This window comes from Buteo buteo, chromosome 10 (assembly GCF_964188355.1).
Source record: "Buteo buteo chromosome 10, bButBut1.hap1.1, whole genome shotgun sequence".
Classification (NCBI taxonomy): Eukaryota; Metazoa; Chordata; class Aves; order Accipitriformes; family Accipitridae; genus Buteo; species Buteo buteo.
Window position 1 is genome coordinate 31,369,597 of NC_134180.1, and position 12,132 is coordinate 31,381,728.

At 37.8% G+C, this 12,132-nt stretch overlaps 1 protein-coding gene across 1 annotated transcript in view; it reads left to right on the plus strand.

Annotated features, from left to right (window-relative positions):
- The window catches only part of PIGK (phosphatidylinositol glycan anchor biosynthesis class K), a 74,744-nt gene that overhangs the window by 17,312 nt on the left and 45,300 nt on the right, over positions 1-12,132 (plus strand). The gene's annotated exons all lie outside the window — the stretch shown is intronic.

Below are 12,132 nucleotides of genomic sequence, written 5' to 3' on the forward strand. Positions count from 1 at the left end.
TCTTACAAACAATCAGGGAGTTAGTATGGACCTGCTACTGTGATAAAGTTGGGGTTTGTCAGCTGAAAACTTTGTTTAAAAATGCTCACCCCTTTATTCAGGCTTGTAAATAAATACTGCTAAAGACCAAGGTGTGAATGTCAAAACCAAAAAATTGTCTAAAATTTTCTTTCTTCCTTAACATTTCTTCTTTAATGTGCAGAAATATTTTGTTACTGTAAATTCCTGCTTGTAATAGTTTACTCCCTCAGATAACCTCTGAGTATAAGCCATCAGTTAGTTGTTTCATAACAACTAGCTTTTTAATAAATGCTCTGTTTCTGTTCTGTGAATTCTCTGGCTTTTGACATTAACTGTCCTGGGAATTTCTGTTGCTGAGATGCAACAATTCATTTGAATAAAATTGCTGGTGCAAGTTCATTGATAGAAGTTGTAACAGGGCTTCCATTATTTTGTGGGTGAAGAAAGAATTATAAACTACTTTGTATTTTTGGTATTCTGTTGCCACCTATTGGGAACATGTAAAGGAAGATGTGCTTGTTCTGTAGAGTTTATTTAGCATTGCCCTTCCATTTCTGTTGCATCTTTTGTGTTTCATGATACTGTCCTCTAGGAGGGGGAAGAAAAAAAGGATTGAAATAGTCTGCTATGCCAGGGATGAAATATTTTTCAACTCGTACGTTTATGTAAATTGTTGTCCAGCTTGTTTACTGTTGCTCAAATCAAAGAACAAGTTAGTGGATAGCAGTTTTATTAATTTTAAAGATAACAGTAGCTCTGGTCCTCATAATTAAAAATATCCTACACGGTTTAGTGTATTTCATATTTTATTTTCGTACTGTATTTTTATCTGTATCATGCACGTTCGTACTAACCATATATATATCTTAAGCTAATTCTGTGACGCCTTAGTTTAGAACAGTATTTAGTGACACTACATTTGTTTTTTCTCTGAAGAAAAAAAAGGTTTTGGCAAATAACAGACATTTTGCCAGTCAAAAACCATGATGAAAACTTATCTATGTGTGTTTCAAATTTGTGGAAGATTAAAAGGAGAAATAGATTTTGGACAACTTTACTGTTCTGAAACAAGAAATGACTGGTTGGTGCCGATATATGAGGGGTTTTTAGGTATGTTGACACACCAGTGAATTGGACACATGGAAGCAATGTTCAGAAGTGGGCACTCATGCCCAGAGAGGAATATTATCATTGTGAAATGTTCTGATACTTAATGAAAGCTGTATTACATTACATGGCAATTCCAGTTAACTTAAATCTGTGAAATCGGAAGGGATAGGAACATGCTGGTTTAATAGCTAAATAGTTCTCCTTTAGCTTGGGAGAGTCTTTGAGAACATGTACACCTAGGAATGGAAGCGCACAGCAGCAGTAGCTTATGGAATACTGCCTCAAGTCTGTAACATGTATGACCATTTTTAAGTGGCCTCATGTAAAACAGCAAGTTATTCATTGCACTATATTCAGATACAATTTTCCAAAAAAGTACTTCAATTCTCAGTTTCTTGTTACCACTTTGGAAGACTTTATAGAGAATGTGTTTTTAATGGAGAAGAAAGTACGGTCTTTGCAGAAAAGTGCTGGAAAATTGCAGTATAATTGTATAGGTAGTGATGTGGAGTGCTTAATAAATTTCTTAAACAGGATTCTGAGGTCAGCACCTCTTGGTATGGCAGATCTGTTTTGCTACAACAAATTTAAGAATTATGGGTTGAAGTGAATTTATTAATGTAAAATGTTAATGCTTTTTAAAAATGCAGTTTTGGAGGATCTGCTCTGCAAGAACTCGTTACTCTGGTTTTATTTAAAGACTATTACAAACATTACACACATCTATTTCTGAGGCTGTTAAGAAGTCAGAACACTTCACAAATTATCTGATCTTGGAATAGATGCTGCCCAGATTGTCCCAAATTAATGTAAGAATGATCCTTGAATGAGAGAATGTGAGTGCATATTCTTAACCTCTGCAGTGTTAGTTAAACCATTCTGTGCATTTGGGAATGTGATGGCTGTTGATGTCCCAGATTGCACATTTATGTAAAATAGCTAGGGAAAGATGGGGCTAGCACAGCCTGGTTTATTCTTTTTGGTATCACTGGGAGAGATCTAAACCAAGCTTATTAAAAATGAATAATCCTTCCAAATTAGTCATAAATAATCTTGTTCATGTCTAACACTGTTTTAAAAGCCTTTGTGAAGAGGAAAAAGGTCATGTAGACTTGAAATTGTGCCCCTTAAAGGTTTGCAAGAAGTATTTACCAGGGAGTATCTGATAGATCACAAATATATACCACTAATACGAATTTTGATGTATTACGTTGGTTACTGAATGTGCAGATCTTTTTTATTCTGACAAAATCTATGCAGAATCTTCAGTCTTTTCCTTTTTTCTTTATTGCATTCCAGTTACGGGTTTTTTTCCCCTAAAAGATAATTTGCAGAGGTTTTATTGGTTTAATATTTGATACAGTCTCTGGGCTTCACTCCTTTATGAATCATTTCCTCTTTGTTTTATTCTTCCCACAGTGGTAGCTTGATACGTTTTTCCTTTTCCTTTTACACACTGGTGGCAGTAGAATGCTACAGAATATTTGTGTTACGGAGCATAACCAGAAAATGAAATGCAGACCTCGACTCTAACGCAGTCTTAAGTAGTCCACATTAGATCTGGTTTGTTTGTTTTAAAGTTGCAAGTGTCCTATGTGCAGATAAGGCATTAAAAACCAAACTAACAAAAGACATAAACCACAGATTACACAGATAATGGGTAAAGAAGATGCTGTCACGTGAGGCGTGAACATGTATTGGGATTGTACTTGCTGGCAGACTGAGTTTTCGACTAACCGACTGCTGTGACTTTGCCAAATCTTTTCAACAGAAGTTTGTTCTTTTGTAACACAATTGCTTAGCAATTAATTAGTAATAGGGATCCACTCCCAAGCTCAGCGTGATGTATAGCTGTGCAACCAGATCAGAACTGGCAGTTTCATGTTGAGCACAAGCTGTGACATTTGATGAGTGAGGCCTTTGAAGTTTCCTTTGGCTTTGGCTGAGACTCATACAAAGAACAACTACTAATTAACCAAAAGAGGTTTGCTTTCTATCCACATAGTAGTAGGTGAATATTTGTGAGTAAAAGCTTTAAAAAATAAAAAGAAGAATCCTCTGCTGTTTCCTTTCTTCATAGCAGTTTCAATCTAAGCTATGTTCACTTCAAAGGGCTTGTTCTGCAGCTGCTGCAGTCCTGACTGGGTTTGTAGCTGCCGATTTTAGCAGAAGACCTGACAGTCTGGGTGTTCTGGGGCTTCAGCTGATTATATTTTTGTCTTAATCTCCATAAAAGAGCAAAAAGTAAACATTAAGAAGTAGAAAAAATGCTGCGTCTTTGGAGAAGGAGCCTTGCAGAGTTCAGTACATCTAATAATTAGGAGTGTTTTCTGTTAAACTTGGATTGTAACGCTACAGCCCGTTGGAACACTTTCTCCTTTTCAGCTGCTATCATGAGGAAGAGATGTGTATCAGCAGAAAGTGCTGGTAAAAATTGGGATGTATATTTCTCCTGAGGGTAGTAAGAAGTGAATTAAAGACAGCGTCATATAAAACCATCCTAGTTTCATTGCTTTTGAGAATTGGGCTTCATATTTAATACTTCTGTTAAGAAGAATTGTGGTACTACTGGCAGTGACTGTTTTCCTAAAAATAAATAAATTGGCCACTTGTGTTAGGAAGGATGCTTGTGTAACAGAATAATTGTAATTGGTTCATTTGCAGTATGTTAATAGCTAATGTTCTCTCAATCTATTTTTTTTTTGTGTTATTGTCTCTTTTCTGTCTCTTTCCTGTCTTTTCTTTTCCACCAGTTATTTTCAGTTTGATGTGCTTAATAAGTAAAGTTGCTGTTGTGTGTTCCTGAACCCATGGGGATTCAGTTTGTGAACGAATAGGTAATATTTTTGGCTAGTAGATGCTGTTCAGCTCAGTGGGCTTTTCTTAAATTAAAAAAGGCTGGGTTTGTTCTGAGATCACCGGTTCTTTTTTTTTTTTTTTTTAACCAGACGCCTCAGATTTGTAATTCTTTTCAGTTTTGTAGATCATTTTTAGGACTAATTCTGAAAGCTTTTGTTCTCCGAGAAATCCCCAGTTCTCGTTTGCATCCTGACTTGCTGTTACATCAGTGATAAATTCATACGGGCTCCCCCCACCCCGCCGTTTGCGCTTCCCACCCAATCTTTATGCGAGGGCTTCGAAAGATAAAAGTCGCCGGCTTTCTTCTGGTGACGTGCCCTGCGTTGCAGAAGCAGGTTTGGGCAGCCCTCCCCGCCGTGCGGGAGGCGGCTCCGCCTGAGCCGCAGCCGGTGCTGCGCAACGCAGACGCGAAGGTGTTTGATCCCGGGGCTGCCGCCGGAGGGCTCGGGGCTGGGGGCGGCCCCGCTGCGGGCGGGGGGCGGCGGCGGTGCCCGGCCGTTGCCGGCAGGTGGCAGCATTGGAACGGGCGAGCTCCCGCCGCTGGCTCCGGCCCCGCGGAGCGGGGTCCGACGTGGGCGGGGAGGCTCGGGGGTGGGTTGTGGTTCCCGCCCTCCCCCCCTCAGTGTGATCAGTTTGGAATTACTTCACGTGGGGAAGGAAGGGAGGAGTTGAACTTCTTTTGTGGTTTGGTGTAAATTTGAGGGGGATAACGTAAGATTTTTATTTTATTTTCCACTTTTCCCGCTAGACAGCAACCTTGTGGACTTGTAACGTGTTTCAGTTTCAAAGTAATGTATAAAAAGAAAAAGTACTTGGAAATTAGCTGGCCTCTACTAATCTGGATTGAATTGACAGCGGGATTATGAAGCTGTTAATTCCAGGTACCGTTGTTTTTCTGGAAACATCTTCAGATGGATATCATAATTTTTTTTCATGAAACACGCTAATCAGTTACACAGGTAGTATTTCTTTAATATCTTACCATTACAACAGAATAAACTTGTAAGTGTGGATTTTTTGATCCATCTGTGTTTTAATAGCCTACAAGTAGCTAAAAAAAAGGGTGAACTAATACTTGCTGTTAAATGTTATATTTCTTAAAGTATTCTGTAAATACACGTACTTTTTCTTTGCTTGCTTAAAGGTAGATAAATATATACTTACGCACATATACATACGCCCCCATAGCTGTTAGTGTAAAAAAACTTTTCAAGGTAATGCAACTAAAATCAATATGAAGGCTATAGTAGGAAAAATTATATAGGAGGATACAATTTCACTAGTATTAACATCAGTGTAAAATAAATAAGGATGACTGACAATATCAAAAGGAACTGCAGGTATAAATTGTTTTTGGAAGACTTTAAATACACTAAAGTGCTGTGCTTGGTAATTAGAGTCCCCATTTAGCAAGATATTTTAAAAACGAGCTTTGAGCAATATATTACTTGTTCATTTGAAAGTATTTTTTTGACCATCCTTTTTGCCAGAGTTTGGGGTTTTTGGGGTTAAAAAAAAAAAGACGTTTTGTTGCAAAACTATAGCTCTTGGGTCAGGCTTTCTTTGGTCTTGGATGATTTTTTACCTCTTCCTCCAACTTTTAGTAGGGTTCTTTGTGGCATCCTGCATTTCTTCTATGAGAAACCTTCAACTATTAGTAGCAGCTTGTGCTTCTATCATTTCACATTGTTTTCAGCGCAACACTACTCTGCTGAATCTACAGATAGTTATTCTTATGTATAATTTTAGTAGGCTTTGACATCAAAACAAACCTCTTTGTCTGTAGAGGTGCTGTGAAACACATGCAAGTCAATGGCAATATTTTTATTAACTTCAGCTTTTGAATTGAGTCCAGAAGCTACATGTTCTTCATATGTGGCTTGCATATGCTAATTGACATATGCATATCATAGTGTTAGGTAATGGACAGGTAATTTCTAAAGCTGTTGTATGGCAGATTTAGAGGGAGGTCTTAAGTAAATCTAGTAAATTTTAATGTCATTTAGATAGCTGAGAATATCCAGAAATCATAGGATGTTCCGTCTAGGTTTTTTATTTCTTTTTCCTTTACCCACTCCTTTTTACACCTATGTAGCATTCTTATTTTGTCTCGTTTTTTCTTCTTTGTCTCTTCTCCCTAGTGCGATCTTTACCTGCTATTATTTTTGCAGTTGAGTGGGCTGCTCTGTAATTCTAGTCTCCTGAAGTGCTCGTTAGTCTTTCTAGTGCTCTTTATATGGAGGTCCTGGCTTGATCTTCTTGCTTTGCTGTTCAGGTGCTAAATACAAATTAATGTCTGTTCTTAGAGGTACTTCTGTAGTTGTGTACTGTATGTTGCCGCTCAAGAAGACCATGCAAACAGCTGTAGCATTTGGCATAAGTCTGACCAGGAAATATTTTCATGTAGTTTTGGCATGTTTTCAGCACTTTGAGATAGTAATAGAATTTTATTGAAATTGTCACGCTATTATTTACTTCCTGTCCAAAGTACCAGAGCTGCTACTGATGTTTGTTAGGATACCCTTTTTGTATGATTAAGAAAATTTCTAGGTGGTAGAAAAACCGGGCAAAGAGCAAACAGGCAGCTTGAAGCTGTGATTATGGGGCTGTTAAGTCTCTGGAATTTTGTGGCCAAGCATACGTTAGTATTCTTTATGCCCCAGAAATGAATCTGGGCACATAACTATTAAGTCTCCGGGGCTCAAGCAACATTGCTGATCTCTTTGATAGGGTATTAAGGCATATGCAAATGCTCTTAGTCTTTCCCTGTTTCGATATTGTGAAAAAGCTTACACTTGTTTTTTGAGTGCCTGAGGGATTACCTTCCAGATGGTCAGAGATTTCTGCCACTGAAAATTCATGTCTTGTCCAAAGCTGTGGGGGAGAAAGGGGCATTCTGCCTTCACAACACATTTATTTAACTGCTGGCTAAAAGACTATAAAATGATGTCTATCTGCATCTCCCAGCCCTCCCAATAGGAGAGACTTTTCTCAAGTCAGGTGTTTGGTGGACCAAAGCTCTTGTCATAGAGCTATTAAATTTATTACTTAAATACAAGTCCCTGAAGCCCTATTGTTGATTTTGGTAAGCTGCATGATGGTCTGGAAGATGGTAAGATGTTTCCCTGCACTGCTTATTTCTGGAGGCTCTACTACACTCAGAGAAGTTATGCTTCATGGTAAGCATACTAAGGGCCCTAGTTCTTTAGTAAAAAAGTGAAATGTGAGTTGTGAGAAAAGAAGAGCTGAACTCCAAAAACAACAAAAAAAGGCATTGCATTATTGCTAGGCGTCTCTTTTCTATCCAGTTAGCTGTTCAAATAGACTAGTGTGAATTTCTGGCAAGAGGAGAGCAAGGAAGTCACAATTGCATCAAAGGATGAAAGGAAAACTAGAGGTAGTTACAAAAGGCGATTCTGATCACATAAAGAAGTGGATTTACAGATGGCTTGCTGAACACTGTTTAATATTACTTTACAAAATGAGATTGTCTTATGTGCTTGGTCAAGGGTGTCAGAAATCTATAGAAACTGCGGGGAGGAAATAACAGATGCTGAATATGTCTACCAAAGTGCCCAAGCTACTGCTAAGATTATTATATGAAATTTGTAGGACAGCAGAATATTATCCGTGTGGTAAGATTGATCTTTCAGGAAAAGAAAGCAATTCTGTAAACAAAGAACTTAGTGCAAAATGGGATTTATTCAGCATTTTTGCAGGCAGGAGACCACGATTGCACGAAAGGTTGGTATTGGTAAATGCCAGGAGATACAAACAAAAAGTAATGAAACACATAGAGTGTTTTGCATCCCCTGAAGGGGAAAAAGTGAGAAAAGAGGAAAATGGGATACAAAGGAAATTGGAGGAATAGTTGTTCCGGGGTGGATATGTTGTAGTGTCTTTTGAATCCTGGTAAACTTAATTCAGTTGGCTCCAGTTACTATTTAGAAGTTCCTGGGGCTGCAAGGGAATATAGTGGCAACTGTGGATGTTGAACTTTGATAGAATGGTGACAGCACATCTCCATTATGCCCATTACTGTTAAAAAAACCAAGACTTAAATTGGCTACAATTTTACGTAATATTGAAAAAGAACTAAAAAGCATGTAAACTCCTTAGTCATCTGCCTAGAGGTCAGATCTAACTTAAACATAAAGACAGGCAGGATTTCTCTTTCACAAAATGAACTGGAAGTTCCTACTGTGTGTATATGTGTAGAGGTGTGTTCTTATTTTGTAATACAGCAGCAGAATTTATTACCACTGAAAGCAGTATATTCTCATGTCGTAAGTGGAAGAAATATATTTTCATTGCAAACTGAAATTACTACATTTTTATATAACCAAACTGTATTTATGTTTCTTATAGATCCTGGGAATGGTTCAAATAATTGGACTTCCAAAAAATATAAACTGAAACCACCAGTGTTGTTTAGGGAATTCTACTTTCACTTTGTTCATACTATACAGAATTAGTGAGAGCACAGCATTACCTGAATAGCATTCTGTTGACTGGCAGGAATGAGGATTTAGAAGCAAATTTGGAGAGGGAGAGTGTGTCTGCCTCCCACCCCTGCCAAGTGTTCAGGCATGAATAGGTCAATCCAGTAGTTCCCAAGAGAAGGCAAGGCCACAGTGGAGGGTAGGATTTCCTTTCCTGTGAGGAAGAATAAATGTTGAGTATTGGTATTCACAGTTGCTTTAGTGTAAGTTCTTTGAATTATATGATAGCTATTTTAAGTTTCTGTTCCTACTGGTTAAAAAAATTTGTTGCTGAAGTCTAGCTGACCTACAAATTTGTTCCAATACTTAAGGAGATGGCTGATCAGAAACTGAAACAATTAACAATGTTGCACCTTTCTCCTGCCTTCTGTTGCTGGATTTTTAATTTTACAGTGGTATTTTCTGTGTAATTCTCTATGTAATCGCTATGTAAAAAAAAAATAAAAAAAAAAATTCCGCAGGGACCAGATGCAGAGGAAAAGACTGAGTTATACTGTCCATGTATTGGCACATTTTTAGACACTGATTGAAGGATAAGGAAAAACTCTGCTAACCTTTCAGAATATCTTCAACAGATTATATTGATGGTATGTTTTCACTCTTTTTTATGGTTCTTATCTCAATATTTAAAAAATGTTTATTAGTTATTCATTTTTCAGTGATGAATGATAAATGACAGATGTTTGGATTCATACAGCTTCAGAAGGTGTGTGGAGGGGTATTTTGTAGAAGCAGGCTACCTCTTGTATTTATTCTGCAAAATGTTCGAATTCACACTTAATATTAGGAATCTGAGTACCCTCATCAAGTTAACCATTAACTGAAAGTGGTTTTGCTGACCTGGGACATTGCATGTTCTTAAACCAAAGCTGGGCTCATTTATTCTGCTTAGAAAAGCCAAACCGTCTGTCAGAGTGAACCACTAAAACGTGTATCCCACTGTAGGTATCCGTACCATAGCTGGTCCCGGATAGTTTGTTAGTCTGTTTAACTTGTACTCCACTGGCATAGCAGAGCCTGCTGCCCTCAGTGGGAGGGAGATTAACTGCAAGGAGAAAACAGATGGTCTTTCTGCTCCTCACTGAGGGCACTGGATCATGGAGGGGGCAGAGTTAATCTGTGGCCAGGATGTGCTAGCCAGAGTGGCTGAAGGCGTCCTGCTTGACGGCACGACTTGCTTTTCAGTTTGCACAGACCCCATATGGGCTCTTAGAAGGACAGGAGGGCTGAGCCTGCTTGGTGCCAGTATGTTTTCCCCACGGCTGCTTTCCTGGAACTGCAGTCCAGGTGACGGTTCTGCTGGCAGAAGGTTTCCTAAACTAGGGACAAATTTGGCTTGCAGATCATACATCTGAATCTCCTCCTGAGCAGCACGGTGCTCTGAAAGATAGGAATGGTTAGATTTTCTATGCAATCGGAAAGATTACTTGAGCAGCACGGTGCTCTGAAGGATAGGAATGGTTAGATTTTCTATGCAGTCAGAAAGATTACTTAAGTGTAAACTGTGTGAAAGAAGCAGATAAGAGTATGTTTCTCCTGTAGTTCCACAGTAGCTATTTAAATTTGAAAGGTGGGGTAGTGCATATAATATGATTGTATTAAATAATTCAAATGAGATAAAAATCAGGAAGAGTTACTTGTATTCCTGGATGATTTCTGGTCCTGTGTTACCTGCAAGTGAGACGTGTTGCCATAGGCATGTTTCAGCTGCTCTAAAATTTCAGTAATATTTTTCTGTTTGAAATATAGGACAAAAGTTACATCTCTATATATTTAGCAATTTATGACTCATTTTAGTTTGTGACAATATAATGAACCCTGTAGTTACTGTAAGGTTTATCTCAATTTAACTGTAGCATAATATTTAAGCTTCATAGTTCCCCACTGACTAGGTTTCGTTGTGGTTGTGTTTTTTTTTTTTCCTATTGGTTACTTAAGAGTCTGAACCGTGACTTCCCGCTAGAATAAAATAGGAATAAAGACTTCTTGCTGTAGGTCTGAATTTTATCTGGGGAATTGGAGCAGAACAGCCACTAAGTGAAACTGCTCTAAATCTCAGCCATAGAGGACATAACCTCTGTTTCTTTTTTAGCTGTCAAATAGAGTGCCCTAGTTCCTTTTTCCTTCATGTGTGGTTTTCCTCTGATACAGTTTTTACTAATAGGTACTTTATTACAACATATTCTGTGCTGACTTCTATCTTATTAGATGCTTAGGAGCTTTTACAAATGTCTCCGTAAAAGTATATGGTGTATCTGTAAAATGGATAAATCTGCACTCTGCTGTAATGTTTTAAAACTGGAAACTGTGTATGTGCACAAAAAATGTGGTCAGATGGAAAATTGTCCTTAAAACAGAATATTTCTACGTGGTTTGCGAATCTAATGGCACTTGAAAAATATTAGACTGCAAATTAATTTTGGGGTTTCTAAAGTAATTTAGGAAGGATAGGAGAAAGTATTATGCTAGCTGTGGCAGGAAAACTTTTCATGTCGTAGAGTCAAAGATGGTTTACGTCATTGGTTGCTCTAAATATTTTATAGTAGTAATTGTTGCATTTTAAGTGATGTGTGTTTGTCTGTTCAGTTACTAATAAGCGAACATCTAAGCAGCACCATGAAAACAGCTTCCCCATTTGCCATTCTTGGTGATGCTTCCAGCAGCACTGGTGGCTGTTGAAAGGTTGTGGGGAAGGACATGCTTCCAGTTTGGTCATGGACCGTGGGGGGAAAAAAAAAAGGTACTGGTGGTGTACATATTCTGCAAACAGAGGACTTCCATTACTGGTCACAAAATTCTTATTATATTGCACAATCAGGGTTTTATGCAGACATAATTATTTCTTTAACACCATAAGAGAGTATACATGAGTCATTTGGTAATTATGTGCCAAATTATGACTGTTCTTAAATTCAGCTGACACCAAATATAAAGCATTTAAAATTACAGTGCAGTTCTTAAAGATTATCATTGTCACTGTATTGAATTTTGTGTACATATATGTGAGGTTTATAGCTGGTAATAATAGATGCAAGAGATGCCTTAGAATAATAGTGATTAGTAGTGTGACATGGAATTTATTTATGGTATTGCATCACCCAAGAGGTACTTAGTTTAGATATCCTAGATAATTGCTTCTTACTGGTTTGTAACTGTTTCTTTCCACTTTCTCTGGATGTAAAATGAAGTCCTTTACAAGACGCATTGAGACTGGAAAAAAAAGGGGGGAGGGGGGAAAACTGATTTTACATGTCAGTGATTATATCATAAAATGCAGCTGTGGAACTCACCTAATTGCTATGCGACTGTTGCCTATATCTGTCTGTGAGCATAAGGGAAAGCTGTAGAAACTATGGCTGATATCATGAGAAAGGAGATCCCACCTACTGAGGAAATTCCACCATCTTTTAATGTGCCAAATGAACACGCAACCTGCACATGGCAACAAACTGAAGTCTTAGTAAAGCTAGTGTAATTTAAATTGAAACAGGGAATAATTAATGTATTAATGCATTTTGTGCCTATTGTGCTCATTTAGTAATCAGATTATTTTGCTAAATGTAATCAGAATTGTACAAAAGAATAATTATGTAATAAAGCTAACTTCACCAGAAATTTGAAAAGAAACAAAATTGCTGAA